Raw genomic sequence first — 16,737 nt, 5'->3', positions numbered from 1 at the left:
TGGCTGTAATATGGCTGGGTCCAGTTTGACATTTCAAAGCCTTTGCTAAGCCCACTTCCAGCCTGTCATTGGAGCTCTATTGGAGTCATTACTTTTGATGCGTTTGCTGCTGTTGTGGTGCTCAATCTCCAGGGCTCCTCCTGCCGCCTCAGGCCACGTCTGCTTGTAATCTTTCACATAAATCTGGCCTGTATGTCTGCTGCTCTGCTGGTTAACGACCCACACCATGGAGAGGGAACACACATTCTCTCTCTCTCTCTCTCTCTCTCTCTCTCTCTCTCTCTCTCTCTCTCTCTCTCTCTCGTGGTAATGTACAAGCGTTAATAATTACTTTGCTTTTGGTGCTTTGTGTGAAATGTGTTTTTACAACAGATTAGTCCATTAGAGAAAGTCTGTGTTGCCCTAGTGTCCAAAGCGTAATTGAAATATAAATGATTCCCCAGTGTTCAGGGTGATACAGGGTTAATTAAAAATTGTGAGTCTGTGTTTGAGGGCTTTCAAAACAATGTGTTGCTTTGATGATTTCTGATTTATTTTAATGGGACATCAGGGGGTCTCTAAGAATTTACAGTTAAAATTCAGCAGACTAGTTGTTTGGAAGATGGGCCCTGGCTGACTCCATGGTAATAAAACGTTTAAAATTCAGCATATATGCACATACCACTTTCCTTTGCTCTTCAATTCTCCAGATTCATAAACATTTAATTTCCCAGAACAGTTATTCCACTGAAAATCTTTTTACATAGAATGCTGAATATATTTAAGCAATAAGGCCCGGGTGGGTGTGGTATGATAGACGTGGTATTTTGGCCATATATCACAAACCCAGAGGTGCCTTATTGCTATTATAAACTTGTTACCAACATAATTAGAGCAGTAAAAATAAATGTTTTGTCATACCCGCGGTATTGTCTGATATACCATGGCTGTCAGCCAATCAGCAGTCAGAGCTCAAACCACCCAGTTTATAAATATATATATAGTACCAGTCAACTTTAGATAAACCCTTGAATGAGTAGGTGTTTCTTTATTTTGACTATTTTCTACATTGTAGAATAATAGTGAAGACATCAAAACTATAAAATAACCCATATGGAGTCATGTAGTTACCAAAAAAGTGTAAAACAAATCAAAATATATTTTACATTTGAGATTCTTCAAAGTAGCCACCATTTGCCTTGATGACAGCTTTGCACACTCCTGGCATTCTCTCAACCAGATTCACCTGGAATGCTTTCAAACAGTCTTGAAAGAGTTCCCACATATGCTGAGCACAACTTGTCCAAGGACTTGGTCTTTTACCAAAATAGGGCTATCATCTGTATACCACCCCTATTGTCAAAACACAACTGATTGGCTCAAATGCATTAGAAGGATAGAAATCCCACAAATGTACTTTTAACAAGGTATGAAGCCGGTTGAGAGAATGCCAAGAGTGTGCAAAGCTGTCATCAAGGCAAAGGGGTGGCTACTTTGAAGAATCTCAAATTTAATCTCAGACTGGCCAATAAAAATAAAAGATGAAGATGTGCAAAAGAACAAAGACACTGGACAGAGGAACTCTGCCTAGAAGGCCAGCATCCCGGAGTCACCTCTTCACTGTTGACGTTGAGACTTGTTTTGCGAGTACTATTTAATGAAGCTGCCCGTTGAGGACCAATGAGGCGTCTGTTTCTCAAACTAGACACTAATGTACTTGTCCTCTTGCTCAGTTGTGCACCAGGGCCTCCCACTCCTCTTTCTATTTTGGTTAGAGCCAGTTTACGCTGTTCTGTGAAGGGAGTAGCACACAGCATTGTATGAGATCTTCAGTTTCCTGGCAATTTCTCGCATGGAATAGCCTTCATTTCTCAGAACAAGAATAGACTGACAAGTTTCAGAAGGAAGTTCTTTGTTTCTGGCCATTTTGAGCCTGTAAAAGAACCCACAAATGCTGTGCACTTAGTCTAAAGAAGGCCAGTTTTATTGCTTCTTTAATCAGTACAACAGTTTTCAGCTGTGCTAACATAATTGCAAAAGGGTTTTCTAATGATCAATTAGCCTTTTAAAATGATTAACTTGGAATAGCTAAGACAACGTGCCATTGGAATACAGGAGTGATGGTTGCTGATAATGGGCCTCTGTACGCCTATGTAGATATTCTATAAAAGATCTGCCGTTTCCAGCTACAATAGTCATTTACAACATTAACAATGTCTACACTGTATTTCTGATCAATTTGATGTTACTTTAATGGACATTTCTAAGTGACCCCAAACTTTTGAATGGTAGTATATATATATATATACTGCACAAGAATATAAACTCATGTAAAGTGTTGGTCCCATGTTTCATGAGCTGAAATATAAAATGTTTTTACACAAATTTGTTTACATCCCTGTTAGTGAGCATTTCTCCTCTGCAAAGATAATCCATCCACTTGACAGCTGTGGCATATCAAGAAGCTGATTAAACAGCATGATCATTACACAGGTGCACCTTGTGCTGTGGACAGTAAAAGCCCACTCTGAAATGTGCAGTTTTGTCACACAACACAATGCCACAGATGTCTCAAGGTTTGAGGGAGCATGCAATTGGCATGCTGACTACAGGAATGTCCATTTGAGCTGTTGCCAGAGAATTGAATGTTCATTTCTCTACCATAAACCTCCTCCAATGTAGTTTTGGAGAATTTGCCAGTGTATCCAACAGGCCTCACAACCACATCCGCCACCGTCACCTCTTGTTTCAGCATGATATTACATGACCCCATGTCGCAAGGATCTGTACACAATTCCTGGAAGCTGACATTTTCCCAGTTCTTCCATGGTCTGCATACTCACCATACATGTCACCCATTGAGCATGTCTGGGATGCTCTAGATTGACATGTACGACAGCGTGTTCCAATTCCCGCCAATATCCAGCAACTTTGCACAGCCATTGAAGAGGAGTGGGACAACATTCCACAGGCCACAATCAACAGCTGCAAGAGGCAAATGGTGGTCACACCAGATACTGACTGGTTTTCTGATCCACACCCCTATCTTTTTTTAAGGTATCTGTGACCAACAGATGCATATCAGTATTCCCAGTCATGTGAATCCATAGATTAGGGCCTAATGCATTTTTTTCAATTGACTGATTTCCTTATATGAACTGTAACTCATTATTTTTGTTCAGTGTATTTTTGGTCAGTATATTTTAAACAGCAAGCTTTTCTCTGTTGCCCCAGGCTGTGGCACATGCTGTTCCACTAGCGTCATCGAATTGGCACAGCAGCATCATCTCCCACGAGAATTAGAATTGTTTCAAGCACAGGACACGGCTGGCTGGTTTGACCTGCACGTTTGGGTTTGTAGCGCTGACAAGAGCAAGAGCACAGATCAGAATCACACACGCTGTTAGTCGCAGCCAGCCCTTCTCCCATCAGACCAGGCTAAAATGCCACACTAATTATTCCAGCCAGTCATGACCTTTGAAATAACATGCTGGACTTCACTACTTCCCTATTTACCTCACACAGCGCAGTGGAGGCACAGAGCTCTATACTCTGCTCTGGATCCATCTCAGCAGGGAAGAATAGGATGGTGGGATCCAATTCATTATCGATTTTTTGATTGTCTCCATGCCAATTGCAGTTTTGCCGATATATGGATTGAAATGAATTGAATTGAATAGCTAAGTGGTGGAGTGGTGATTGGAGCAATTTGTCATGGTGACCTCACACATGCCAATGCATAAGCAGTGTTGTTTCTGTCTATGAGATGTGGAGAGAGATACAGACAGACGCAGTAGATGGAAGGAGCTGAATCCTGATTTGTGGTCAGCTCAATATACTGAATGAATTGCTGCTGGCTTGTCATCATGGTTCCATCCCTCACTCACACTAGCTTCTTTGTAGAGATGTCCAGCAGGCAGGACAGCTGTCGTTGCACTAGATGAGTAGCTAGCTTGGCTTACAGAATGGCTGAGTGACTGGGCTGAAGTAGTAGTCGGTTTAATGTCATGGTTGGATGTAAGGATCCCTGAGTGAAAATATTGTACATTGACTAATTGGTGAATTGATTGATTGGGTAATCTGGTACCACTAGGACTGACCTGAGAGCTGTAACAGAGGTGAGGAGGAGAGAGTGGGTTAGTGGGTAGCCTATAGTCAAATCCTCAATCCTCTTTGCTCAACTACACCAAACAGGTCATCTACATTATGTCACAAGACTCTACCGAACCAGCTATCCACTGTAGTATGATATGAAGGTTTAAATAACTTTGTCCCACATCCTTCTGTCTCAGTTGGAGGTTGATTAAGGAGAAATAGGACAATCAGAGGAGGGTAGTGGCTACGGTAGAGCCGAGCATTCATTTGGAGAACCCTGTGAAACGGACAAGGACTTAAATTTAAGTAGGTTAGCCGTCAGTCCTCCTCACCCATATATAGCCCTACTACCTCCAGAATAGATGACCCACAACTGTGAGAGACCTCTTCTCCCCCTCCAACTGCCCAGTTTGAGAATATAGCAGCTGAAGCGAGTAATAACATGGCTTCCTAACTAGAACCCAGCGTTAGTACTATTTAGACAAAAAATGTATTTAACTAGGCAAATCAGCTAAGAACAAATTCTTATTTTCAATGACAGCCTAGGAACAGTGGGTTAACTGCCTTGTTCAGGGGCAGAACGACGACCTTGTCAGCTCCGGGATTCAATCTTGCAACCTTTCGGTTACTAGTCCAACGCTCTAACCACTAGGTTACGCTGCCACCCCGATTACCAACAACAACAAAAATAAGTATCTTACTTAGTTCACCCTGCGTTACGATGTTGTCGTTTTCTGGTCCTATATACCATAATGGAAATATCGATAGCCTGGGAATGAAGATGCATTCCTGGAAATGTACAGTATAGATTTATATTATTATTTATATTATTTATTTATAATATGATTATATATTATATATTTACANCACACACACACACACACACACACACACACACACACACACACAGTTTGTTTGCTGTTGCATTTGTGCTGTTGCCAGTGTCTTCTGTCTGTGTTGTCCGTTTTGTCTTACAATGTTTTTTTTGTTATTTTTTTTATTTATCCCAGCCCCCATCCCCGCAGGAGGCCTTTTGCCTCTTGCCATGCCGTCATTGTAAATAACAATTTGTTCTTAATTGACTTGCCTGGTTAACCCTTGTGTTGTCTTAAGGGTAAAAAATTACCCGCCGCTATGTTTAACAGCAGAAGAAAAACCCCTAAATGATATTTGTTCAACTTGAAATTTTCCTAGTGTGACCCCAACATTAGAAAAAGTGAAACATCGCCTTTGTCCATATTTCCATGAAAGCTGTACACCAGCAGGGTACAAACATTGTCTTAGGGTCATTTTTGACCCGGCAGTTATAAAATAATTTACACGCCACAAAAACCACAAAGACAAACACACACAATGAGACATTCAGATTATGATGTCCAACAATGTATGAAGCAACTGCAGATTGCTCCTTTAAATAAAGTGGGGAATTTTCAGGAATTGCTTTTAACGACCCATATGTTCAATCCATACGTTTAAGATGGCAAAGTTCATACTTCTGTCACATGCCATAATGCTCAGTTAGGAAGTTAGGAAGCCAAACTGTTCAGAATAATCCCTCATGTCAACAAGCTATAAAAGACAGTGACGCAAACCAATGGAGAGGCAGAGTAGCAGACGCTTCATGTTGGCATTCAGAGTCAATATAAACCCTACTTCCTTCCTGTTTGTGAAATTGGCTTCGATGATTGGATATCTGGGCAGGGGGGCTGGGTTCCTAGGAAACAGGAGCCAGCATCACAGCAGGGGTCAGGACACTGAAAGCCACCAAAAAGGGGGCAGAGGTGCAGGGTGATGGTTTACTGGGGAACAGCCAATCACTTCCCTTGGAGCGGTAAATAGTGAATTTGAAAAAACATCATGTCCCAATAGAATATTGTCGATGAAGTTGTTTTTGTCTTGTCTGTGCTCACTCACCACTCACTTCCATTTTCCTACATCACTTTTCTGTTTTGGTGCGTTTGTTTTTCTGTGGTTGTCTAGTGGCTCTGGATCCTGGATGGTGCTCACATTGTTCAGCTGTATTCCTGTTATAACAAACAAACAAACTCTCCTTCTCTCTCTCTCTCTTTCTCTTTCTCTCTCTCTCTCTCTCTCTCTCTGTCTACACTATCTTTCTCTCTGTGTCTTACTCTCCATGTCTCCTCATTTACTTCCACCAAGGTCATGGCGAGGACAGTAACTTGTCAATCTCTCCTCTTCTTCCCTCTCCTTCTCTCACATAATTTCACATCTTACACTACACTGTCACAGCCTTGTCTCTGCACCTCTCTCTCTCCTTACTTATGTTGCCAATATTTCTCTACTTGCACTTTTTCTTTCTTTGTTTGTGTCTCCTCTTCCATTCCTCCTGTGCCAGTGTTTATCTTCACAGTTCCCCCTCAGTCTGCATCCAGTTTACTCGTTCTCCTTCCTGCCCCCAACTTTTCATCCCCCTCTCATTGAAGTACTGTCAAATGCTTCATGAATATATGAAAAGGGCACCATACGTCTTAGTTCCTCCTACTTTCTCTCTCTCTCTGCCTCTCCTCTTTCTGCTCTCTCTCTGCCTCTCTCTCTCTCTCCTGCCTCTCTCTCCCTCTCTCGCTCTCTGCTCTCTCGCTCTCTCTCTCTTGCTCTTCTGCCTCTCTCTCTGCCTCTCTCTCCCTCTCTTGCTCTCTCCTCTCTTTCTCTCTCTCTCTCCCTCTCTCGCTCTCTGCCTCTTTTCTCTCTCTCTCTTGCCTCTCTCTCTCCTCTGCTCGTCTCTCTCGCTCTCTGCCTCTCTCTCTCGCTCTCTGGCTCTCTGTCTCGCTCTCTGGCTCTCTCTCTGACTCTCAATTAAATGTTTTATTTCGATTTAATTTCAATTTAAGGGCTTTATTGGCATGGGAAACATATGTTGCCATTGCCAAGCAAGTGAAATAGATAATAAACAAAAGTGAAATAGTGCTATCTGCTGGGGTGTCTGTGGTAGTGCTATCTGCTGGGTGTCTGTGTGTAGTGCTATCTGCTGGGGTGTCTGTGGTAGCGCTATCTGCTGGGGTGTCTGTGGTAGTGCTATCTGCTGGGGTGTCTGTGGTTGCACTATCTACTGGGGTGTCTGTGGTAGCACTTGCTGGGGTGTCTGTGGTAGCGCTATCTGCTGGGGTGTCTGTGGTAGCGTATCTGCTGGGGTGTCTGTGGTAGTGCTATCTGCTGGGGTGTCTGTGGTATGTGTGCTATCTGCTGGGGTGTCTGTGGTGTGCTATCTGCTGGGTGTCTGTGGTAGTGCATCGCTGGGGTGTCTGTGGTAGTGCTATCGCTGGGGTGTCTGTGGTAGTGCTATCTGCTGGGGTGTCTGTGGTAGTGCTTATCTGCTGGGGTGTCTGTGGTAGTGCTATCGCTGGGGTGTCTGTGCGTAGTGCATATCTGCTGGGGTGTCCTGTGGTTGCACTATCTGCTGGGGTGTCTGTGGTAGCACTATCTGCTGGGGTGTCTGTGGTAGCGCTATCTGCTGGGGTGTCTGTGGTAGTGCTATCTGCTGGGGTGTCTGTGGTAACTAGAGGCATGTCTCGTTATCTCCCAGTGGCCAGTGTGTAGAGGGGAACCCTAGAGGTGTGTGTTTGCCACGACCACCAAGGTGAGAGAAAGGAGAGGAGACAGCTATACAGGAGACAAGTAAACTGGATCTGGAAATAACATTGTGAGAAATGTAGTGAGGGTGAGAAAAATGCCAGATAGCAAACAAGTTCACATTACAGCCTGCATGTCCTCCTCCGAGAAATGATTGTATTTATTTTTGCAGTTCCATTAAATCTCTCTGGTATTCTGTCACTATGTCAGTGAGGTGGTCAGGAGAAAGAAAACATTTGGAGAGGAGAGAGACAAATGTTTGTTGAGGTGTATCATTAATCTGAAACGAGGTGAGGAGGAGAGAGCAATGGAGATGGATAGAAATGGTCTTTGTAAACAGAAGAAAAGAAGAGTGAAAGTAATGGATAGAAGGACAGGGTGAGAGGCAGAGAGATAGTCTGGAGTATTTGAAGAGTAGACTGATAAATTAGGACAGAGAGGGACTTTGTGAGAAAAAGGTAATTGACAGCGAGACAGAAAAAGGGCTCGATGTGTATTGTTCACAGATTTCAAAGTGTTTTTGACACCCTGGGTTGACTCCTCCTGTCAAATGTTGAAATTGCCCCAAACGTAAAATTGAGAAGGTTAAGGTTTGGGATAGGGTTAAAACATCAAGTTTAAGCACGGATCTCCTCTGGGCCCCGACGGACAGGACGGAAATGGATTCGGAAGAGGAGGAGGAGGAGGAGGCGAGTTTGATAAGGACTCACCCCGTTCCTGTACAAAGGACCGAAGACAGCCTTTTAACAAAGTGACTTTTTAACATGTTTTTCATGTCTTAAAATGTTTCATTTTTGTTAAATCATTTATACATATTTTAAATGGCTTTTACAGAATTGGATGTTTTACATTAAAAAGTACTCTTATTTATGGCTGTTTTATTGGTTTTAACAACATATACTTTTTAACAAACTTATTTGTAATATCCAAATGCTGTGTTTTATTCTTTTATGCTGTTTTTATGTGTATAAAATTATGTGCAAGAATATATGAGCTGTTTTAAACAATAAAAAAATTAATAATAATAATTTAAAAACGAATTCCAAATAAGGTTTGGGTTAGGGTTAAAAAAAACATTTTAAAAACAAATGTCCACCAATGGGATTAAACACACAACCATGTGATCCAGAGTGATAGGATCACACCGTCCGCCACCGCTATCTACAGCTGCCATAGCAGAAACCCAAGCCTACCTGATGGTAACAGTGCTCACTGTTGCCCCTAGTGGTCGGGTTTTAAAGGAATTTCCTGACGACCTCAGGACATGTTTAGACGTCCAATTTCAAAGTCACTCTTGAGGAATCTGCATGGTACGCTACAGCCCCACGAGGAGGCTGAAGTTCATGTTTCATTAATACAGCGCAGCATGCAGGGAGAGAGGAGGCCGGGCCACCTCAGTTAAATTAGAGGAAATGTGTTGAACAAATTCTATGCAGGGTAATAATGACAGACCTGAGACCTCCAACACCTAACACTGTCCCTGGACACCACCACTACTGATCCTGGACCAGTCTGTATCAGACCTAGCACACACGCTAAACGGTCCCCTGGAAACAACAACTATTAGCTGATCCTGGACCAGTCTGTAATGCTCGACTTACAACAGCCTAACAACATGTCCTTGGGACACACCACTATCGATCCTGGAGCGCAGTCTGGTATCAGACTCACAAACCTAACTACGGTCCCTGGACACACACACATACTGATCCTGGACAGTCTGTATCAGACTCTACAACACCTAACACTGTCCCTGGACACACCACTACTGATCCTGGCCAGTCTGTATCAGACCTACAACACCTAACACGTCCCTGGACACCACCATTACTGATCCTGGACAGTCTGTAAATCAGACTACAAACCTAACACTGGTCCTGGACACCACCACTACTGATCCTGAACCAGTCTGTATCAGACCTTAAACAACCAACACTGTCCCTGGACACCACCACTACTGATCCTGAACCAGTCTGTATCAGACCTTAAACAACCAACACTGTCCCTAGACACCAGCACTACTAATCCTGGTCCAGGGACAAACCTCAACAAACTCAACAAGCAACAGTGGGAGTAAAAGTCAAAGGGACAGTCTGCCATGAGACATTTGTGTTTCTGTCTGTCTGTCTGTCTGTCTGTCACACAATACTACCACCACCAGATACTCTAACATAACATTGTTAGACTGCAAAATATATATACTGTCTACAGAGTATAGGGGGTCTGTGTGGCTGGTACAGAAATAGACAAAATAATGTATGTACTTTAATTAAAAACTTCTTATGGCTGCAATCCCGTTAACGGGATGATATGACAACAGCCAGTGAAAGTGCAGGGCGCCAAATTCAAACAACAGAAATCTCAAAATTTAAATTCCTCAAACATACATGTATCTTATACAATTTTAAAGGTAATCTTGTTGTTAATCCCACCAAAGTGTCCGATTTCAAATAGGCTTTACAGCGAAAGCACCACAAACGATTATGTTAGGTCACCGCAAAATCACAGACAAACACAGTCATTTTTCCAGCCAAAGACAGGAGTCACAAAAAGCAGAAATAGAGATAAAATCCATCACTAACCTTTGATGATCTTCATCAGATGACACTCATGGGACTTCATGTTACACAATACATATATGTTTTGTTCAATAAAGTTCATATTTATATCCAAAAACCTCAGTTTGCCTCCAAAATTTCCAGAGAAATTGCAGAGAGCCACGTCAAATAACATAAATACTCATAAACTTTGATGAAAGATACATCTTTCACATAGAATGAAAGATACACTTGTTCTTAATGCAACCGCTGTGTCAGATTTCAAAAGCTTTCCGGCAAAAGCACAATATTCAATAATCTGAGAACAGCGTTCAGCCACAAAAGGAAGCCATACAGTTACCCGCCAAATTGTGCAGTCAACAAAACTCATAAAAAGCATTATAAATCTTCACWTACCTTTGCTGATCTTRGTCGGAAMGCACTCCCAGMACTCCCACTTCCACAAMAKATMTTWGTTTTGTTCGGTAATGTCCATAATTTATGTCCAAATAACTATTTTTGTTAACGTGTTTGGTAAACAAATCCAAAGTCAGGAAGCGCGTTCACTAAAAGCAGACGAAATGTCAAAAAGTTCCGTAACAGTCAGTAGCGTCTGCTAAATGACTTAAATGTAAATGTAAATGTAGAAACATGTCAAACGATGTATTGAATCAATCTTTAGAATGTTTTTAACATAAATCTTCAGTAACGTTCCAACCGGAGAATTACATTGACTTCAGATGTGCGATGGAACAGAGCTGCCTCTCACGTGAACGCTCATGGTCAGAGCATGGTCAGGTCATGATAGACCTTACTCAATCCCCTCTCATTCGGCCCCCCTTCACAGTAGAGGCATCAGACAAGGTTCTACAGACTGTTGACATCTAGTGGAAGCCGTAGGAAGTGCCAATTCATCCATATCCCACTGTGTATTCAATAGTAGTGTTGGTTGAAAATCGACCAATCTCAGAATTCCCACTTCCTGTTTGGATTGTTTCTCAGGTTTTTGCCTATGAGTTCTGTTATACTCACAGACATCATTCAAACAGTTTTAGAAACTTCTGAGTGTTTTCTATCCAATGCGAATAATAATATGCATATATTAGCAACTGGGACTGAGGAGCAGGCAGTTTACTCTGGGCACCTTTCATCCAAGCTACTCAATACTGCCCCTGCAGCCATAAGAAGACAATCTGATCTGTTTGTTATACAGTTTCAGTGTTGCTGTGTAGCTGAGCTGTGCTGTGCCTCTCCCTGTGCGACACTGAAATTGGTCCCTGCGGTGCGTGCTTGGAAGTCCGGTGTCACAGCCATTTCATTCCCTTTGTCCCCTGCGGCTTGTCTCTCCTCCCTAAAGTGAATATATCCTGCTGATATTTGTCTTTGATCAGAAATAGATGCGCGACAGGACCAGGGGAGAGGGGAGGCAGAGCCACGATCAAAAGATACAACTATACACTTCTTCCATTGACTGAGATGAGATCTGATTACTTTGACAGATTCACTTATTGGAGAATTAAATTATGGTTGATTGTGTGCATGTATTTGTGCGTGTGTGTGTGTGTGTGTGCGTGCGTGCGTGCGTGTGAGAGAGAGAGAGAGCAAAAGAGAGAGAGAGAGATACAGGATTGTGAGAAATACACTTACCGCATTGCCTGTGTTACTGTGTGGGTGAAATATGGGGATAGCCTAATGGTATGTTGTACAGGAAGAACTAATTATGCTTCTGTCAGCAGGTGTCAGCCATACAGGCCTGTGTGTGTATGTGTGTATGTGTGTGTATGCCAGTGTTTGTGTGTGTACGTGTGCATGTTTTTATGCCTGGGTGTGCCTGTGTGTGTAACCTCTGATTACCTGCTATATTTAGATTAGAAACTAATTTAACTAGCGTTTCATTGTTGTGTTTGCTTTGAATCTCTGACAAGTTGTTGTTTCCAGTGTCTATTTATTGTGCCTCCTCCTTTTCTGAGAATGGAAAAAGAGAAAATTGCATCAAGGACTATTAGCTGCACCATGGAGGGCTGTAGTTGGTAATTGCCCATTTTAAAAAGGACCCATGAGCACCAACATGTAAAGTTCATAGGAGCATATAAAATCTGGTGTCAAATGAAAGCTAAGACTATATTTGAGAAATGAAGGCATATACACATTAAATCCAATTAGCATAATACAAAAATCCCCATAAAAATCCATCCGTTTAAGCTTGAGACATCTGTTCTTTTTTCATTGGATGTGTCTCGATCCACTGCATCTGCCTATGTCGCACTTCCGCATCTGCGGTGAAAGATAACAGAGCTAGAGTAGTGTTGGTCAGACCATGAGGCATCCCGAAAACCGGTCTTCTCACAAAGCGTCTGAATGGTGGCCTACAAACAACTATGACCAGTCTGTGCAAAGGTGAGACTCTCACGGACATGTACATGTGGGTTATTTTGCTCTAGGACCCCCACAGGACTTGTCTGAAGTTCCCCCGGTACCAGTTGAAAAAATGAATGGAAGTACACAACTTCCAATTTTTGTATATGGAGATTACATGGCTGTATATATATATTTTGGGGAGAGGGGGGGATACTTCAAGGGGTCTTAAAATTCCAAATCAAATTGCAAAATGATCCTTGGTGTGACCTTCTTAAAACAATTCCACATAGCTTAGTAGAAGCCCCCCACCCCCCTCAAAAAAAGTCAGTCATGGAATTTCAGCAGTTGAATTGTCTACAGTGGGAAATCATAGTAGTCACAAACCACAATTGGGTTCACAAGTTTGGACAACACAGCACAGTAGAGCAGAGTAAAGAAAAGTAGAGTTCAGTACAGTACAGTACTGAACTATCACAATTCCGTTATTGTGGAATTTCCCAGTTGTATTGAGTTGAACACTCAATTCCATTTAAGAGACAGCAGAGAGAGAGAGAGAGGGAGAGAGGGAGAAGAGGGAGAGAGAGAGAGAGAGAGAGAGAAGAGAGAGAGAGAGAGAGAGAGGAGAGAGAGAGAGAGAGAGAGAGAGAGAGAGAGAGAGAGAGAGAGAGAGAGAGAGAGAGAGAGAAGCGAGAGAGAGAGAGAGAGAGGAGAGACGGGGCACTGCTTTTCTGTCTCTAATCACTCACTATAATGAACTAGAGAATAAGGAGAGGGGAATGTACTATACTGTATAAGCACACAAGATAATAACGATGACACAACACTACTGAAGTCCCAGTGAGATGGACACTTTGACTTAACCTTGTAGGTCTAATGAGTGTGTTGTGTGTCCGTGTACATGTGTTTGCAGTTACGTGTCTCCGTATGTGTATTGGAGAAAGTCGTATCAGTTCATACCTTCTCCTCCCTTTTAGCTTTGTCCTCTCACTCCTCTCATTCCTTCTTGTCCTCTGGCGTTTGATCTGCTCTCCTCCTCCTCTGTTCCATTTTCACGGCCCCTTTCTTTGGTGATGAAACGTTTCTTCTGGTGAATGCAGAGCCCTGTGATCAAGTCAGTGTCCTCAAGTCCTCCATTTTGTCCTTGTCCTCAAGTCCTCCATTTTGTCAGTGTCCTCAAGTCCTCCATTTTGTCCTTGTCCTCAAGTCCTCCATTTTGTCAGTGTCCTCAAGTCCTCCATTTGCCTGTGTCCTCAAGTCCTCCACAAACACGCACACGCACGCACGCACCAGCACGCACGCACGCACGCTCACACCACACACACACACACACACACACACCACACAAACACACACCACACACACACACACACACACGTCACACCACCCAACCCACACACACACACACACACACACACACACACACACACTCTAAAGCAACAGTGTGGAGGCTGACAGAATAGGAGCAAATGTGAAAGTAAAAAAAGAGTGTTAAAGACAAACAACATGCCACACCACACCAGATGATGCGCCATCCGCCAATTTGTCCAGGCTCTCCAGCATCTAGGACAGGACAGAACAGACACAAGCACACAAACAAGCTATTCGTCTGTCCAGCCAGTCAGTGCCAAAAGGTTGTCAGACAGTGATGGTAACAACCGCATGAGGCTTTTTGAATAACGATTTCAGACATTTATTCAGGGGCCACAAACAATGTGTACCACCCTGAGGACCAGTCTGTCTGTGTGGGGCTGGCCAGTACTAACATCACCGTGCAATGTCTCAGACACAACCAGATTCATAAAGCCCGATAATTGCCACTCGCTGTCTGTTTAGTACCTTTAGAGTCACACATTAGCCGAGTTGAGCCTGAACAGCGTCAGGAGATGAGCTATTATTAATGAATAATTTCATATTCAGTGCCCTCTCCTCTCCTCTCCTCTCCTCTCCTCTCCTCTCACACCCTCCTCTCCTCTTGCTCCCCCTACTCCTCCCCCTCTTCTCATCACCTAATGTGTTGGGGTGAATATAGATGAAGGCTTAACGGAGAACTCCTTTCAATAACTCTGATCACAAGCCCCATAACTATGAACAAGAGGGAGTGAGTCAGTCGTTCACAGTCAACAGTGATGAATCAGAGAAAGAGAAGGGAAGAGAGAGAGCGAGGAAGGGAGAAAGAAGGCTGATGTGAAGGAGAGAAACAGACATTGAGAGAGAAGAGGGAGAGACTGAATGAGACAAAGTGAGGGATGATATGAGTGAGAGTGTGTCTGTGAGTGTCTGTTGGAACGAGACCAGGGGCGCAACTTTCACTGGGGACAGGGGTGGGGACATATTCCGAAATTGCATTTTTGTCCCCCCCCCACAGTTTTATCATTGGAATGTGATACAACACGAGTCAATTGTGTGCTTTAGGACCATGCGGACACTGCCTCCAAGTGGTTAGGTAGGCTGTTTGGAGTGTTTATCCGACTGGACAAAAAATATATATGTCCCCCCCACTTCTAAAACCAAAGTTGCGCCCCTGTACGAGACAGTGTGGGAGGGATTGAATAACATCAGTGTGAGAGACAGGCAGATAGAGACTAAAAACAGAGGAGAGAGGTGGAATTGTTTAACTACAAGTTTCTGTCCAGTCGTCCCCCACAGCAGAGTAACACAGTTCATCAGTTGGAGGAGGACACAGAGGGCCTTGACTCACAACAGATGGGAAGCAGGGCGTCACAGTAAAGTGCTTATAGAGGCTGGTGAGCCAATGATGATGAATTACTACTGTAGTGGTGGCTCTTTTGGGTCAGGACAGAAACTTACACTGAGTTTTCAGAAACTCCACCCAAAAACTATCTTTTGGTATTTGTTTCATTAGCCCATTGTTGACATTGTCCTAAAATGTTTTGCTTTTCAGCAATCAAGTTTTCAAGAAATGTAACTTTCAAAATACAGAAGTCAACCCTATATGATGCATTTTGGGGATGATTTCTGTATTTATAATGTTTTTGGTATTTTAACCCCTTTTTCTCCCCAATTTCGGAGTTGCGAAGGTCGAGTCATGCGTTCTCCGAAATATGACCCTCCAAACAAAGTTTCTTAACACCCGCTGGCTTAACTCAGAAGCACCAATGTGTCAGAGGAAACATCGTTCAACTGACGACCGGAAGCCTGCAGTTTCCCGGCCCACCAAAAGGAGTTGCTAGAGTGCGATGAGCCAAGTAAAGCCCTCCCCTAACCCGGACGACCCTGGGCCAATTGTGCGCCGCCCTATGGGACTCCCGGTCACAGCCGGATGTGACACAGCCTGGGATCGAACCCGGGTCTGTAGTGACACCTCAAGCACTGCAATGCAGTACCTTAGACCACTGTGCCACTCGGGAGGCCAATTTCTGTTTGGACTAATGAAACAAATACCAAAAGATTGTTTTTGGGTGGAATTTTCCTTTAAGATCAACTGCTCTTTCCATGACATACACTGACCAGGTGAATCCAGGTGAAAGCTATGGTCTCTCCCTATCCCTCCCCTCCCGGAGGACCTGAGCCCTGGGACCATGTCTCAGGACTACCTGGCCTGATGATTCCTTGCTGTTCCCAGTCCACCTGGTTGTGCTGCTGCTCCAGTTTCAGCTAATCTGCCTGCGGCTATGGAACCCTGACCTGTTCACCGGACGTGCTACCCTGTCCCGGACCTGCGGTTTTCAACTCTCTCTCACTACTGCACCTGCTTCTCGAACTCTGAATGCTCGGCTATGAAAAGCCAACTGACATTTACTCCTGAGGTGCTGACCTGTTGCACCCTCTGCAACCACTGTGATTATTATTATTTGACCCTGCTGGTCATCTATGAACGTTTGAACATCTTGGCCATGTACTGTTATAATCTCCACCAGGCACAGCCAGAAGAGGACTGGCCACCCCTCAGAGCCTGGTTCCTCTCTAGGTTTCTTCCTAGGTTCCTGCCTTTCTAGGGAGTTTTTCCTAGACAACATGCTTCTACATCTGCATTGCTTGCTGTTTGGGGTTTTAGGCGGGGTTTCTGTACAGCACTTAAAAATATATATGTTTTATTACATTTAACCTTTATTTAACTAGGCAAGTAAGTTAAGAACAAATTCTTACTTACAATGACGGCCTTTGTGACATTGGCTGATGTAAAAAGGGCTTTATAAATACATTTGATTGATTATTAATG

This window comes from Salvelinus sp. IW2-2015, unplaced genomic scaffold (genome assembly GCF_002910315.2).
Source record: "Salvelinus sp. IW2-2015 unplaced genomic scaffold, ASM291031v2 Un_scaffold659, whole genome shotgun sequence".
Classification (NCBI taxonomy): Eukaryota; Metazoa; Chordata; class Actinopteri; order Salmoniformes; family Salmonidae; genus Salvelinus; species Salvelinus sp. IW2-2015.
The sequence above is the reverse complement of the archived record's forward strand: the minus strand, read 5'-3'. Positions refer to the sequence as shown.